This window comes from Balaenoptera physalus, assembly GCF_965194825.1.
Source record: "Balaenoptera physalus genome assembly, chromosome: 3".
Lineage (NCBI taxonomy): Eukaryota > Metazoa > Chordata > Mammalia > Artiodactyla > Balaenopteridae > Balaenoptera > Balaenoptera physalus.
The window spans coordinates 36,334,236-36,349,986 of record NC_138890.1 but is presented as its reverse complement, the minus strand read 5'-3'; the positions used below and the strand labels follow the sequence as shown (position 1 = coordinate 36,349,986).

The window sequence follows — 15,751 nt, the reverse complement described above, 5'->3', positions numbered from 1 at the left end:
GCCCCTCTGCCTGGAAGACTCTTCCCCGAGATCTTCCCATGATGAGCTGCATGTCCAGGTCTCATCTCACATAGGACCTGCTCAGAGTGGCTATCCCTGTGCTTCTCCAGCTCTGGTCAAGTCTCTTTCTATCACAGTATAGCCTTTAATGGCCTTCTCTTCTGAACTGTATTCAACCTGCTTATTGTCTACTTTCTCCTACTAAAATATAAAATTCAAGAAATCATGTCTATCTTCTCTGACAGAGTATCCAAAGGATCTGACACATAATAGGTCTAAAGTAAAATGTATATTGAATAAATGACTAAACTTCAAATTTCTCCTTCTCCATGGATCTTTCTTCCTTGACTTAATACTGCTTTTTTCTTCCTCAAATCAGAGAGAAAACTGCACATTTTTGAGATATATTATGTGAGACGCTTTGCATATTTTAATCCTTAACACTATTCATCGAGGTAACTATTAATATGCCCATGGAAACTGACAAAGCTAATAAATATCAGAACCAGAATTTAAACAGATGTCAGGTGATTTCAAAGCTGATTGTCGTTAAGCTATGTGGATGCCTTTTATTTCTTTTTCTTGCCTGACTGCTCTTGCTAGGACTTATAGTACTATGTTGCATAGGAGTGGTGAGAGTGGACACACTTGTTTCTGATCTTAAAGGAAAAGCTTTCAACCTTTCACCATTGAATGTGATGTTAGCTGTGGGCTTGACATATGTGGCAATATTAAACTGAGGTCCTTGTGTGCTCCGTATCTCCCTTTATTACATCCTGTCTCCTATGCTTTTCCATTGCAATCTCTCCCCTACTCCAAATCATGGGTTTTATCCTGTAACCTTGATATGGTTAGGAGTTCTTTGAATACCTTGTTATAGGTTTCTTCTACGTTCCAATATCAAGGAACATTGGGTAAGTCACCTTGTAAACATGTTATCAATGCTTATTGAACTAAATTGACTAAATGAATAGACAGATGATTAAAAATCAGAAAATAATCCCACAGAAACTTCTTGAGAGTTCACACTGTTTCAGCACTGAATGGAATCTACTGTCCAAACAAATATGGAGTCTGAGTCATCATTGCATATATCTTAAGGTGAATTACTGCAAGAGAGTAGTATATCTATATGTGAAAATTAACTAGTTCTTTTAAAGTTTATTGAAAAATTCCAGGAAATTGGCTGAAGTAAAATATTCTGTCCCCTAGATTAACAGATCATATCACAAAACCCCTGTCTCAAAATGGACTCATCCTCTGGTTACTTTCTGCCTCCAGGGAATTTTCCTGAATATACATTGATCCTTACTGATTTCCTGTAGGTAAATGGTTTTCAAAAAAACTAGTAGGCTACTGAATGGAAGTACTACATATTGAGTTGGCGATTTACTTTTAAGCATCAGTTGAAAACACTGAAGTGAGAAAAAACAAGTCTAGTAGTACCCCCGTATCCACAGATGATACATCCCAAGACCCCAGTGAATGCCTGAAGCCATGGATAGTACCAAACCCTATATATACCGTTTTTTCCTATACATACATACCTATGATAAAGTTTAATTTATAAGTTAGGCACAATAAGAAATTAACAACAGTAACTAATAATAAAACAATATACTGTAATAAAAGTTACGTAAATGCGGTCTCTCTCTCTCTCTCTCAAAATATCTTATTGTACAAATTTAATGCCTTCTCCAGAGTAACTAAGTACTTATCACACATAGTGGCCATAACTTTTATAGTCCAAGGTGTGATAGTTTAAAATTACTGTGTATTTCTTTTTCTTTCTTCACAATTTCATCGATATACGATTCATTCTCACCATAGACCTCAGCAACATCACATACGACTTTCTTATTAAGTTGAGAACCTTCACCTTCTCACTTGAAGGAAGCACTTTACAGCTTCCTCTTTGGCAGATCGGGATTGCCAGCGTTACTACTCTAGTGCTTTGGAGCCATTATTAAGTAAAATAAGGGTGACTTGAACACAAGCACTGCAATAGCGTACTAGCCAATCTGATAACCAAGAATGACTCATTAAGCTAAGTGACTGAAAGGTGGGATGTGATGGACAAAGGGAAGATTCACATCCAGGACAGGACAGAGCGGGATGGCACGAGATTTCATCACACTAGTCAAAGGGGGCACAATTTAAAATTTTGTGAATTATTTACTCCTGGAATTTTCCATCTACTTTTCTTGGACTGCAGTTGACCATGGGTAACTGACACTGCTGAACGCAAAACCGTGGATAAGTGGGGACTACTGTATATATAATTTAGATCCCTTAGTAAGACTGGGAATTAAGAAAAAAACAATGTTATTTTTAGAAATTTAACCAGTTACTTAAAAACACTTAATGTTCAATGCTTTTACTGAGCACCTACTGTGTGCCAGGTACTTTTAGGCACAGAAATACAGTGGAAAGCAAGACATTATCCCTTTGCTCAAGGAAGGCATATTTTAGTGGGGAATCAGTTATTGAATAAATAAGCCTACAAGTAGATACATAATAACAAATTGTGATAATGTGTTTTAAGAAAAGAAGGGGAATAGTGAGGGAAAATGATGGGAAGAAGGGGTGGTGAGAAGTCATTATATGCTGTGTAAAACAATCACATTTAAACTGGAATCTGAAGGTATTACCCAGGCATAGAGTGGTAGAGACAGTGTTGGGTGGGAAATGGGGAGAGGAGTAGGAGGAGGTGAGTCCAGTGGAGAGAACAGCAAGCGTGGTGTCTCCCCCATTTGGAGACAGGAAAAAGACTGACTGAGGAGCTCCAATGTAGCTGGAGGAAAGTGAGCAAGTGAGACCGAAAGTACAGAGACTTGGCCTTATTTGGTAGGTAAACCAAGTTAAGGTGGAGCTACTGGCAATGGCTGTTAAAAAGACATTCTCATGTGTATTTTTCAGTGATAGGATTGATTTAATCAGATGTCTCCGTATTCTTTTGAAAAGTCCCATGAATTCACGTATTTCATCACTTACAAAGCAGTTATTGAATGCCTGCCGCAGGCAAGGCACCACACTATATACTGATGGCTTTTAGAAATGACCCATCATGCCAAAACAAATTGGAGCATTCGCAGACTGAATCACAGAATACACTCTTTTCATAATATTGAAAAAAATACTTTGTATTCAGTAGCCTTGGTTCAGAGTGGGAAGGATGAATGAATTCACAAATAATTCTCAGAATCTGTGATTTGGACCAAGCATCAGGCTCTAAGTCTTGCCCACTTAGGTGGAATCCTGGCTCGACGGCTTCCTGAGTGTAGGCAAGTGCATTCTTTTCTTTGAGCCTCAGTTTACTGTTTTGTAAACTGGGGATTATGGTAAAAATCTTACTTGACACACAAGCTATCTGGGGTGGGGGTGGGGGCCTAAACAGATAATGCACGTGAAACACAGATCTCAGTGTTTGTCATATATCATAGACTTAATAAAAGGTAACCCTTATATTGTACTCCACACACTGAACCAGAAGAACATTTTCTCTTTTATTGTAATTTTCAGTTTGAGGGCATTTACTTGGCTCTAGCTACACCTGGCTGATTGTTAGAACGACCAGAAATTACCATTTGATTGGTCTGTGGGTATGGCTGGGCAGCTGCAGTGTTTAAAGCTTCCCGGGTGATTCTAATGTGTAGTGATGGTTGCAAACCACTGACCTAGAGGATGACAACATCTAGCTCCACTCTGCATCTTGAACTACCTCAGGTAAGAATTCAAATAAGTGGGGAAATCGCCAAAGGGCAGGTGAAAGGAGGTACAAACTGCAGCGCTGAGAAACGTGAAAGATTCATCTACTGTGTTCCCAGGGCCCTGTTTGCCCTACATTTTCTGTCTGTTTGGTGTTAGTTTCTAACTGGCTATGAACATTCTCTTATCCCTGGGATTGTAGCTACCACTGCCTCTTTGCAGAACCCAGTGACGCCAAAAGCTAAAATTACTCTTTCAAATTATTAATAGGCACATCTTTGCATCATAAAATGTTAGTACATTTAATAGTCTCCCAGCAGCCGGAAAAAGCCTATGTATTTCTGAAAGTGTCTAATGGACTTGAAGGGGTACCTTACAGAGACAATTTGAGATTACAGATCATCATGTTCTTCCACAAATGGTCCTCCTTCTTCCAAAGTTGATAGAAAAATCCTCCTAAGCCATCCCTTTAATTATGTCATTCTTCAGCACAAAAACTTCCACTGGCTCCCTATGACTACAGGAAAACTTCTAATTCCTTAAACATGGCTTTCAAGTCTCTTGACTGTCTGGACCAGCCATCATTTCTAGACATGTCAAACTTTTTCTCTTGCACTAACCCTGTGTTTTAGCCAAATGATCTACTTACTGTACCCTGAACTTACTTTGTGCTTTTTGCCCTCTATACTGGCGGGCAAACTATAATACGTATACAAGTCATCTGGGAATCTTGTTAAAGTATATATTTATTAGTATTTATTACAGAGCACCTTTATTAGTGTTGAGTCTGGGGTGGGATTGCAATGAGGTTCTACATTTCTAACAAATTCCCATGTGATACAGTGCTTGCTGATGCTAGAACCACACTTGGGTAGCAAGACTCTACACAGAGGCCAGTAAAATCTCAGGTGAACTATGCCCTATCTAGTCCTCTTTGCCTGTCTCATTCCTACTTGTCTTTGATGGTTATGTGACAGAGTGGTTCAGTGAGATCCTAATGTGCTTTCTTTCCTCACGGTCCTTTCCCACCTCTATCCATTTCACAAAGATAGTATGACCCTGTGTGTCTCCTTGTCTCAGGAGAGATTTCTGTTTCTGGGCTGAAAGAAAGGTGACCTGCAAGACACATCCTAGTCTGTTTTTTGCTTTCTTGAGGCATAAACCATTGAGAAGAATTGTGCTGGTTTTCTTGAGAAGGAGGAGGCAGTGGCCCTTTGAGAAACAGCAGCAGTCAGGAGAATCCCCTGCCTGGGAAGGGGATGGAGGTCTGAGGTCACATGCCTGAGGGGGATGGCTGAGTGCTGTATATAGGGCACTGGAAGCCTAGCAACAGAGCTCCCAGCCTTGCCAGAGGTGCAAGCACCCCAAGTTCAGCACATAAACTACGGAATCTTAAGCATTCAAGGAGGGAAGCTGCTTCCTGCCCATTTTTAAACAAATTCAACAACCTCGGTACAAATGGCCGGAGGTGGAATAAAAATAACCGATGTGATGTTCCACATGCTGGGGATCTGAAAAAAGGTTTTAGGTTGATTTATAGACAATAAATGGATACTTCCTTTAGGGGTGAATGTTTGAATCAAGTTTCATATGTGCTAAACTTATTTCCGATCCAGTCTCTTCCCTGAAGCCTGAATTGATGTGTTTAAAGGCATCATGGCAGAGACAAGGAGTCCTGACCTTGTAATTCGGATTGAATTCCTAATTTGGGATGGATGTGAGTCTCAGAGTTCTCATTTGTAAAAATGTGGCTCACAGCACTTACTTCATAGGATGGTTGAGTGGGCTAGAAATAATCAATGTAGAGCATGTGACATGTAGTGTCTGATTAGTAAATGTTTGCTATTCTTATACTACCTACTCTCCTACTGCTGTTATGACTACCATGAACACTTGTGCTATAATCAAGGCAGCATTTTATTCTCATAGTTTGACATCAGCAAAATTCCTAAAACGATGTTGTGCACATCATTTATTTGAATATTATTCAGAATCCTCCTGCATAGCAACCAGGCTCTAAATAATAAACTTTTGATCATGATGATGCCTGTAAATTTATTACCTACTCTTGATAGTTATTTTTCCATACAGCTCAGTGCCATACCTGTAGCATAAACTATGAAGGCAGAAATCATGTTTTATATTTCTTTGTAATCCATTAGTTTTTAGTATCTTGTAAATAGTACTCAGCCAATATGTGGCAACTTGTTGTTGCAAAACAATGAGTTTTGATAATTTAGGAGAATTATAGGAGACAGAAATTTTAGAGATAATTTTAGCAACCTAGGATTAGAGAAGGCACTGCATTCTACACTATATTACCTCCATATTGCTTCAAGCTTAACTGTATCCAAAAGCAGATTACGTTTTGTTGCTTGCCAAGTAGGCTAAATGTTAGGGTTCATACAACTATGGAAACCAGAGCAGGGAAAAGCAGGCCACTAAAGAGAATCACTTTCCTTCATCTGTTATATAAATATTTTTGCAAAGCTTTTGAACCCAGGGTATCAAGGAAGAAATCATTATGCTCTTAATCTAATTAAATAGCTCATATTTTTAAAGTAATATCCTCATATGTGTCAGCAAAATATGACCATTCCTTTGAATTCAGTTAGTCAGGGGTTAAATTTTTAGCAACAAATCTTTACAGCTGCTGTCAGAAATACAGTAATTACTTTGGTCAACATTCTCCAAGAAACTCCAGCTGTCTTATCAAGCTTGCTTTGTCAGAAAGACTCCTTTCCTGTTAGGGGGCATGAGTTGCAGAATAACTACGATGGTGCCAGTGAAAGAATTGGAATAAAAAATATTTCAGAAGCCATACTGTGACTTTTTTTTTTGCTTGAATTTGAAATTCTGTTCATATCTACTGTGCTTTTAGACAACCTTCCACCGAATTTTACGGACTTAAGTAAATGAGCATCTGTAGCTTTTTTCTTTGAAATTAAATCCATATGAAATCAATGCTAACCATGGCCATCAATCCAAATCTCTGCCCACCCAACATAAACAAAAGTGAAGATAGCAGTAACATATACCCTGGATGCTCTAAGATTTTATCACCTTAATGTGACGATCCTCTGAACAAAAGCCTAGCTCTAGAGCTAGTCAGAGGTCAAGGATGGTTCATCTGATCAGTGTAAATTTTCAGGGAGATTCTCATTATTCATGGAGTTAGAGTCATTCAGAGATGGCTTTAGTTTATACAATTACTCATCCTGTCATTTCCTTTTTTCTCCTGTAAGGGAAGACTTAGCAGGGAGGAACCAGGGACCCATTAACTTATAGTCAGGTAACAAAGAAGGGGTATGTAAGGAAAGAAAAGTAAAGGGGTGGTATCAATGGAACTGATTAAAGTACAGTTAGAGTCCAAACCCCATACTATAGCACTTAGCAGTAGAATGTTCCTGTAGAAGACTAGCACTGATTATCATTATTTCCACTTTATCTAGAACAAAATCCAAACTCCTTACCCTTATTTACCATCTATCAACAAGTGCCCGACCACTTTTTCAACTCCATCTCATACTGTTCTCTGCTTTGCATACTATGGTTTAGACACTCAAACCTTTTGGATCCTCAGACTTAACCAAGCTTGTTCCTAACTTAGAGATTTTGCACTGGTTGTTCCCTCTGCCTGTGTTGCCACCCCTTGATCTTTATATGACTGGTTCCTGCTTGTCATTAAAATTGCAGCTTAAATGCCTTATCCTCCCAGAGGTCTCCTTTCCTCATCATACATAAGGTAGTCGCTTACTAGCTTTCTATCTATTTTAATTATCTTAACACTTAACATTTCCTCATCTTCTTCTTACCCAGTTTATTATCATCTTCCTCCATGTGAAGATGAACTCCTCAGATGCAAGGTTCTGGTTGGTTTTGTTCACTCCAGTGTCCTCGGGAATTACAATGCTGACAGGTATATTGTAGATTCTTAATAAACATTTTTGAAGGAATGAATGAATTTAAGAACAAGACGTTCGTTACCTTAGGGATTTTTAGTCAAGGGATTCTTAAATTAAAATCCATAGATTATATAAATAACCTTGCATGAATAATATAATGCTTTTTTTTTTTCCTGAAGAGAAGCCATGGTTTTTAGCAGAATTTCAAAGTCTGACCCACTGTCTCAAGTCTCAAGTTGAGTTCCCCAGAAGCGGTTCTGAGATGAGTATTCATGGAAAAGTGATGCATGAGGAAATTTCTCCAAGAAAAACAGGTTGTCATGTGAGGAAGTGAGGCTGGGAATGCAACAGGGCCAAGCAACGGTTAGATATCAAACAAAGTCCTACAGAGGGTAGCGTTGGGTCCCTTTTATAGGGGAGCTCTGGAGATTGTGTAACCCTCACTCAGAGCTGTGGTTATCAGGACTTAAGAAGCTGGAACATTTATACTCTGCATCCTTAGTCAGTGGCTCATGGCTTCCTGGAGCAGAGGTGCGGGATATAGTTCTGACTTTCTCAGTTTACAGATAAAGCTTTCTCAGGAAGCCTGAGGGCAGTCTTCTAGTGAAGAGAGGCAAGTTCTAGATGTTGGGAGTAAAAGCAAACTAGAATCTGATGTTCATGAAAGTGGTAAAGGGTTCCCAGGGGTATAGGTGAAGCACTGACAGTTTCTGTTATACCTCCTTCAATAGAAAAAAAATAGTTTAAGAATTACCAATCTAGTCTAATTCCCTTAATGTAAAATAAGACCTACTGAGGTGAGGTGATTTTCCAACAGTTATGTAATTAATCGGTGAGATTTGTCTGGGTCAGATCCAAGGTCTTCCAGTTACCAGCTAATTCACTATCTATCTATTAATTTTTTAAAATTCAAATTAAGATACTTTTTTTAAAAGACATGGAGAATACAAAGATGATTAATTCCTGCCCCTGTTCTCAGTGATTTTATAGCCTAGCAGGAGATAAAAGATGCCTATAAACGAGCAGAACTATAAGTTATTACATAAGAAGGAATACATTTTTAGGGAAAATCAGAGCAGAGAGTATCACTTCCAGTTTAGGGACTCCAGAAAGATTTCATTGAAGTTGAGGCATTTGATTTTGGTGAATCTTTCTTGTTATAAGAAAATATGTTCATTCAAAGATATTTACATGAGCATCTACTATACTTTAGATATGGTAATAAGGACTGGGAATAAGGTGGTGAATGAAAAAGGCAAAGTCTCTATTCTCATCTAATTTATATTCTATTTTGGTAAAGACAGATAATAACCAAGAAGAGTAACAAATAAACAAGATAATGTCCAAGAGTGATAAGTACCATGAAGGCTATGAAAGGTAAATGAAGAAGGGCAGAGGAAGAAAAGTTGAGGCTACTTTAGATGGAATGATTAGGGAAGGCCACTCTGACAGCTGAAATTTGATTTGAGACCTGAAGGATGAAAGGTGCCAGAACCAAAGAGAAAACCACTTAGGAGAAGAGAAAACCCGGCAAAATGAAGAGCAAAACCCCTGAGGCATGAAAAAGCTTGGAATAAGTCAAGAAATTTAAAAAGAGTCATTTTGAACTTCAGGATCAAAGAGGTAACCTGGCTTGAGATTAGTTTAGAGAGATTGGCAGGGTCTTGTAGGCCAGAGTAAGGAATTTGCCTTTTAAGGGCAGTGGTTAAACATGACATTGCTTTATGTTTTAAAGCTTACTATTTGTACCAGCTATAAGAAATTGGAATTTGAAATTAAAAATATTTACGTTAGCTCCTCAAAAGCAGTTGGGTATAAATCTAAGAAAATATGCAAAAGATCTGTAGGAGGAAAACTAAAAATACACTGATGAAAGAAATCTCAATAAGTGGAAATATATGTTCATAGATTGGAAGACTCAGTGTCGTTGTCAGTTCTTTCCAACTTGATCTATAGATTCAACCCTCTCCCAATCAAAATTCTAACAAGCTATTGTATAGATATCGACAAACTGATTCTAAAATTTATATGCAGATGCAAAGGACATAGAATAGCTAACATGATAGTAAGAAGCAAAATAAAATTGGATGAATAAACTACCTTACTTCTAGACTAACTATAAAGCTACAGTAATCATAGCACCTTGTTTGGGGGAAAGAATAGACATACAGATCAATGTGACAATTTAAAAAACTCAGGAATAGACTCACACAAATTTAATTTATTTTTAACAAATGCACAGGCAATTCAATGGACAAAGGATATTCTTTTCAACCAATGGTGCTGGAAAGGATAGTTTTTTCAAAGAGTGCTGCTGAAAAAAAATATTTGGAAGTCTAAATATGAGCCTAATCACAGATATTATACCTTATACAAAAATTAACCTAAGGTAGATCATATATGTAAATGTAAAATGAAGAACTATAAAAATTATAGAAGAAAACACAGGAGAAAATCTATGTGATGTTGGGTGATGACCTTTTAGATGCAACACTAAAAACACATTCAGGAAAGAAAAAAGGGTGGTAAATTAAACTATATTAAAATTACAATATTTTAATCTGAGAAAGAAACAGTTGAGCTTAAAGGAGCTCTTGGTTTTTAATACTATTCTCCAAATAAAAGGAGCCAAGACTCTTTGAAGAAAAGCATGACTCTGGGACTGGGGTTGGTAAATACAAGATAAGCCTGGGGCAGACTGTAGTGCCAGAAAACAAGGAAGAACTCAGAACAAAACAGAACAAAATAAAATACCATACACAACTATAGAGTATGGCAAAGGCACAGAAGCCAACTGAAAGAGCTCCCGAGGGACAAAGCTGGAACAATTTGAGGAGCAAAATAAATAACATAGTATTGGATTATAACATAAAATATAAAATAAATATGCATGAATCCATACTTACATATAAATAAGTGATTTAATAAATAAATAAATGGAGAAGAGCAGTTTCTTCTGCAGAAGAATTCCAAATAATTTATATAGAAAACCACCCCCTGAAGGTGGGGGAAGTGGGCATAACTCTCCACCCCTTAAGTGTGAGCTGTGCACAGTGTGACTTCCTTCCAAAGATTACCTTACGGAAAGAAGGAAAAGAATAAGTTTACAGTGGAGAAAGCTGACAAACACCGCCTCAGCCAAGTGATCACGTTTTATATCCACAGCGATGTCATGTTGGTACTATGAACTCTTCCTATGATGCAATGAAATGGCACCTTACCTCTATGGCTATTTTCCCAAAACCCCATAACTCCATTTTAATAATAAAAAAAAGAAAGCCCAATTCAGAGATATTCTAAAAAATACCTCTCTACTAATCTTCAAAACTCTCAAAGTCATCAAAAACAAGGACAAGTCTGAGAAACTGTCACAGTCTAGAGAAGCCTAAGGAAACCTCAGATGAATCTAATGTGGTATTCTGGATGGAGTCCTGAATAGAGAAATAACATCAGGTAAAATCTAAGGATATCAAAAAAAAAAAAAAATTCCACAAGGACTCAGAGGCAAAGAATATACAAATCAATTTTCACTGCAAAGTAAAGGAGCTGTTACAGTGGAGGATTACTGGACTGAATGTCAATATTATGACATAGTATGAGTGTGTTTCATGTTTGGTAATTGCAATCATTGTTGCTTTTGTTGTGGTCATCCATGTACAATGCTTGGTGTCAGTCTATTTATCTCTTGTAAAAATAAAATACAGTGTGTGTGTGTGAAAAAAAAAAAAAAAAGAATAGGAATTTGTTTAAGACAGACCATCCGAAAAGTTTCTGTTATCAAAAGAGCCTATTCCAGAATGCCAAAGTCATTTGCTTAGACACCTAAAATGTACTGTTCATTCTTTTAAAAGAGTACACTGAACATACTAAAAAAAAAAAAAATCTAAGGATATCTGAATAAAGTATGAACTTTAGGTAATAATAACATGTCAATATTGGTTTATTATTGTGACAAAGAGACCACACGAATGTAAAATTTTAATAATAGGGTCAATTGGGTGTGGGGTATATAGGAACTCATTTTACTATTTTCACAACTTTTCTGTAAATGTGAGACTATTCTAAAATAAAATTTTTACTAAAAAATTACTGTGGTGTAATAATAAAAAATAGGAAATAACTTGAGTCCATCAGCAGTATAGTAAATAAACAAATTTAGGCCTATGCTTACAATGGACTACTAAACTGCACTAAAAATAACAAACTCCTCATGCATGCAACAACATGGATGCATTTTAAAACTATTGTGTTGAGGAAAGAAGCCAGAATCAAGAGTGCATACTGCATGATCTCATTTATATAATTTCCAAGTGAAAGAAATCAAAATAGTGGTTTTCTCTGAGGGATGGGGATTGGAAGAGGGCACGAGAGAAATTTCTCAAGTTCTGAAATGTTCTATATTCCAATCTTGGTAGTAGGTATGTGAAGAATATATTTATCAAAACTCATTGAATTGTATTTTTACAATCTGTGCCTTTCGTGGCATGTAAATTTTACTTCAAACACACCTACATTACAATTTTAAAAATACTTGGCTACTGTGGGGAGAATGAATTTTAGGAAGTTAGAATAGTATCAAGGAAACCATTTTGGAGTCTACTGTGCAAGTCTGGAAGGAACAAAAAGTGATATAACAGAGAATGCGCAAAATAGATGGATTGGGGATACATTTTGGAGCTGGAGGCACCAAGGACATACTGTTTTATTAGATGTGAACAATTAGAAATTCTTATGGACAGAGCCCTGTACTTAATCAGCAGAGCCAGACGTGAATTTCAGCTCTGCTACTTTTCAATTGTGTGATCACACACAAATAGCTTCATGTGTTTGGGCCTTTAATATCTCATGTTTTAAGTGAACTAATTAGAATTGTCCTACCTAAGTCCCAGGTTCCAGAAAGAATCGAATGAGGTAATGTATATATAAACAGTTTATAAATTATAGTGTTATTACAGATATTAAAATTATCAAATACATTATGTAATGAGTGCAACAGTACTGGAAAATATATCATAGGTACTTTAATCATCAACCATGAGCAGGTAAAATACCCTAGCTCAGTAGACAGGTCTACTTGTCTGGATGGATAGTACAATTAAGAATCTCAAATTTGGACCTTAAATTAAGAATCCCAGACTACAAGTTAGAAAACAAATCTTGGATACCTGGTAAGAGATCAAGGTTGCAGTACTGAGAAAATAGTGCTGTGTAGTATCTGTTATGAGAGTCTTTAAAATTCCATGCACAGTTCTTCCTGTAACATGATGACACCTCAAACTCAGTATAGTTTGCATCTGCTTGCAAATAAGCACAGAGATGCATTGTTATAGCTTCAAAACAACTTATCTGGGGCTATGCCACTCTAACTTCTATGCTCAGAACTCTCATGATAAGTCCAGGATGACAGCCAATCAAATGGTACCCTACTAAGGTTTCCTAGGCAACTGACACACAGGTAAAGAAACGAAATTCAGACAGTTGAGAAGAAAAATACTGCAGCAATTTCACCTTACTGATATTTTTTCTCCATATATATATATAATCTTTTTTATTTTTGGTGGGGGGGACTGGTTTGGAAAAACAGAGCACTAAGAACAAGCATAGCAATGAGATAAAGGACCAGAACACCCTTGTTGCAGATGATAATACTGAAAATAGTGATGTGATTTCACAAATGTGTTTAACTTCCTAGAAAAGATTTTTGGGATAGCATTCTTATTCTATCCTCATTCTAAACTGAGATTTGTTTGGATTATTTTTGTATAAAGATCTAATTGGGTGGGATTGGAAAACATATATTTCCTTCTTAATTTGCAGAATGTAGAACATACTCAAGACATAACAAGCTCTCGATAAAAATGATTGCATCAATAAAGAAACAGCACTGAACTTTCTGATTCTCTAATGTCCTTGTTCTATCCTCAACTCCAGGAACACTCACAGTCAGTTCAATGGATGATAAGCAAGCACCGGATTTAGAAGGCAAAGGAACAGTAGTCTTTGGCCATTTTCCCTTTTCTGATTTGCCTTCACTTTCTGCATACCTAGGATGCAATTGGTATCTTCTAGCTAAGGTCTAGGTAGATGAAATGAACCCCTGCCTCTAACCTTTGTGTTCCAGTGTGTGGATTTAGCATTTTGAGAAGAGAGGAACCTGAGTAATTAATTCATTTAATAAACGTATATTAAGCCCTCACAATGTGCCAGGTGCTGGAAATGCTGACTGGTATCATGATTTTGAACAAGTACGTAACAACCAAAAACTCATGGTATATTAGGCCTAGCAAAATATGACAGACTTTTAGAGCTGCAAAGAACTATGTTGGCACGTGACCAGATTCAGGATCTCTAAACCCTTGAATGCTATCTCATCAGCAACCACAAGAGATCAGAAACTAAGTGATACACAGAAAACAAGCCAAACAAGTGGATTTTCTTTATTAACTAGGCTTTAACTCTGAATCCTGCCTATTTGATCTCTTGTCCTGATATTCAAAATATAAGCCCCCAGAATTTCTGAATTACCTTCAAATCTAGACGAGAGGAAGTTTTAAGTATGCAGAATATACAGTTTGTTAGATGGGGAATCATATCTGCTTGTTTACCCCTATATCTTAAGTACCTAGCGCAGAAGCTGAGCTTAGTAAACTTTTGTTGAGTGAAAGAATGAGAGTGGGTTCCTTTGAGCCTCTTTGTCCCAGGACCCATCTTAGCAGACCGCGGGGTATGGTGTGAATATCTGAGAGGAAGCCTTGACCTCCCTAGAGAGATTAGATGAAGTCATTAAGATTCAGGAGTCATTTATTCTAATTCCCTCATTGAATGAATACACATAATGAATTCCAGGGAAGGGTAATGTTTGCTGAAGGTCATATGTCTAGTTAGTAGGAGAATTTCTGAGCTTCTTCCATCTTCCGACTGTACCACAGAAGGAATTAATGAACTGTTGGATGATGAACCTCAGGGCAGTTCCTTTCAAAGGGAATACCTGTATACTTGACCGTTTAGAGGTCAAGACCACTAAGAGTAAACATCTGCAGAGTAATGATAATAAAAAAGTAATGCTATTAAAAAAATTCATACTTAGGCTTTTAAAATCATACTACATTTCCAAATGGTCTGTAGATCCCATTTTTGAAAATTTTCTATATATGTATATATAGAGAGAAATACCTAGAGTGACCTATAGTGAAATACTATCAGAGATCTCTGAGTGTTAGAATTTTAGGGCATCTCATAATTATTGAACAATAAAGTTCATTCTATGACCATTTTAGCCAACACATTCATCATTAGTTTTAAGGCAAATATATGAATGTACAATGTTATACATAAAGACATCAGAGTTTGTGTGTAAATATAATATAATGCTTGGCATATAGTAGGTGTTCAGTACATTTTTGAATGCTTTATTTGTAAATATGCACATATACAAACATACATACAGTAGAACCCTTTAGACTACTTAATAAATTATTACATACTTTAGATAATGTAAAATGGACTAATTCAGATTTTGTCGATATGATGAAAGCATTAATTGTAAATTTTTAAGTCCTTATCGGGGTACATACTTTATAAAGAAATGAATTATGCTATCTAGAATTGATTATGTTGCCTCCAGAGTTTGGGTTTTATGAAAATCTTTTATATGGCTTTATGCGTACATCTGAAGATATCCCAAGCTGAACTATTTCAAAGCGAAAACAAGGCTGCAAATGAAAAGAAAGGCAGTCTCGCTTCTCTTGGAAAGATACAGTTCACCAAGCAAAAATCGGTGAAGTCACTACAGCCTTGATTATTGTTTTAAAACTGTCAAAATATTCACTTCCAAATATCCTCTGTCTTCTCCTGCTTGTGGATAGCCAACGATAGAGGGAAAAAAGATAGAAACAAAATACTGCCCAGTACAGCTATTCGGAGATGATTCTCTCAGGTGGTTAATCACTGGGATTAATTAGCAAGCAGCTACTGTGAGAACTTGATCTTTTTCCTTGATTCTTAGTCTTACATCGCCAGGTATTTTCTAAAATCAGGCTGAGCTCGTCCATAAATTAAGTATCGAAGCTTGCCCCCGAGGGAAGAATACTCACAGGTATCCATCCTGACAGTAGGAGTCATGCTCTGAATGCACAGTA

The 15,751-nt window shown here is 36.9% G+C and overlaps 1 long non-coding RNA gene across 1 annotated transcript in view; it reads left to right on the top strand.

Moving 5' to 3' along the window:
- Nucleotides 1-11,229, top strand: part of LOC309658266 — a 588,006-nt gene extending 576,777 nt beyond the window's left edge. Inside the window, exon 2 of the long non-coding RNA XR_014262158.1 lies at nt 5,122-11,229. This is a non-coding gene — a long non-coding RNA (uncharacterized lncRNA). The remainder of the gene's footprint in view (nt 1-5,121) is intronic.
- The last annotated feature ends 4,522 nt before the right edge of the window (nt 11,230-15,751 follow it).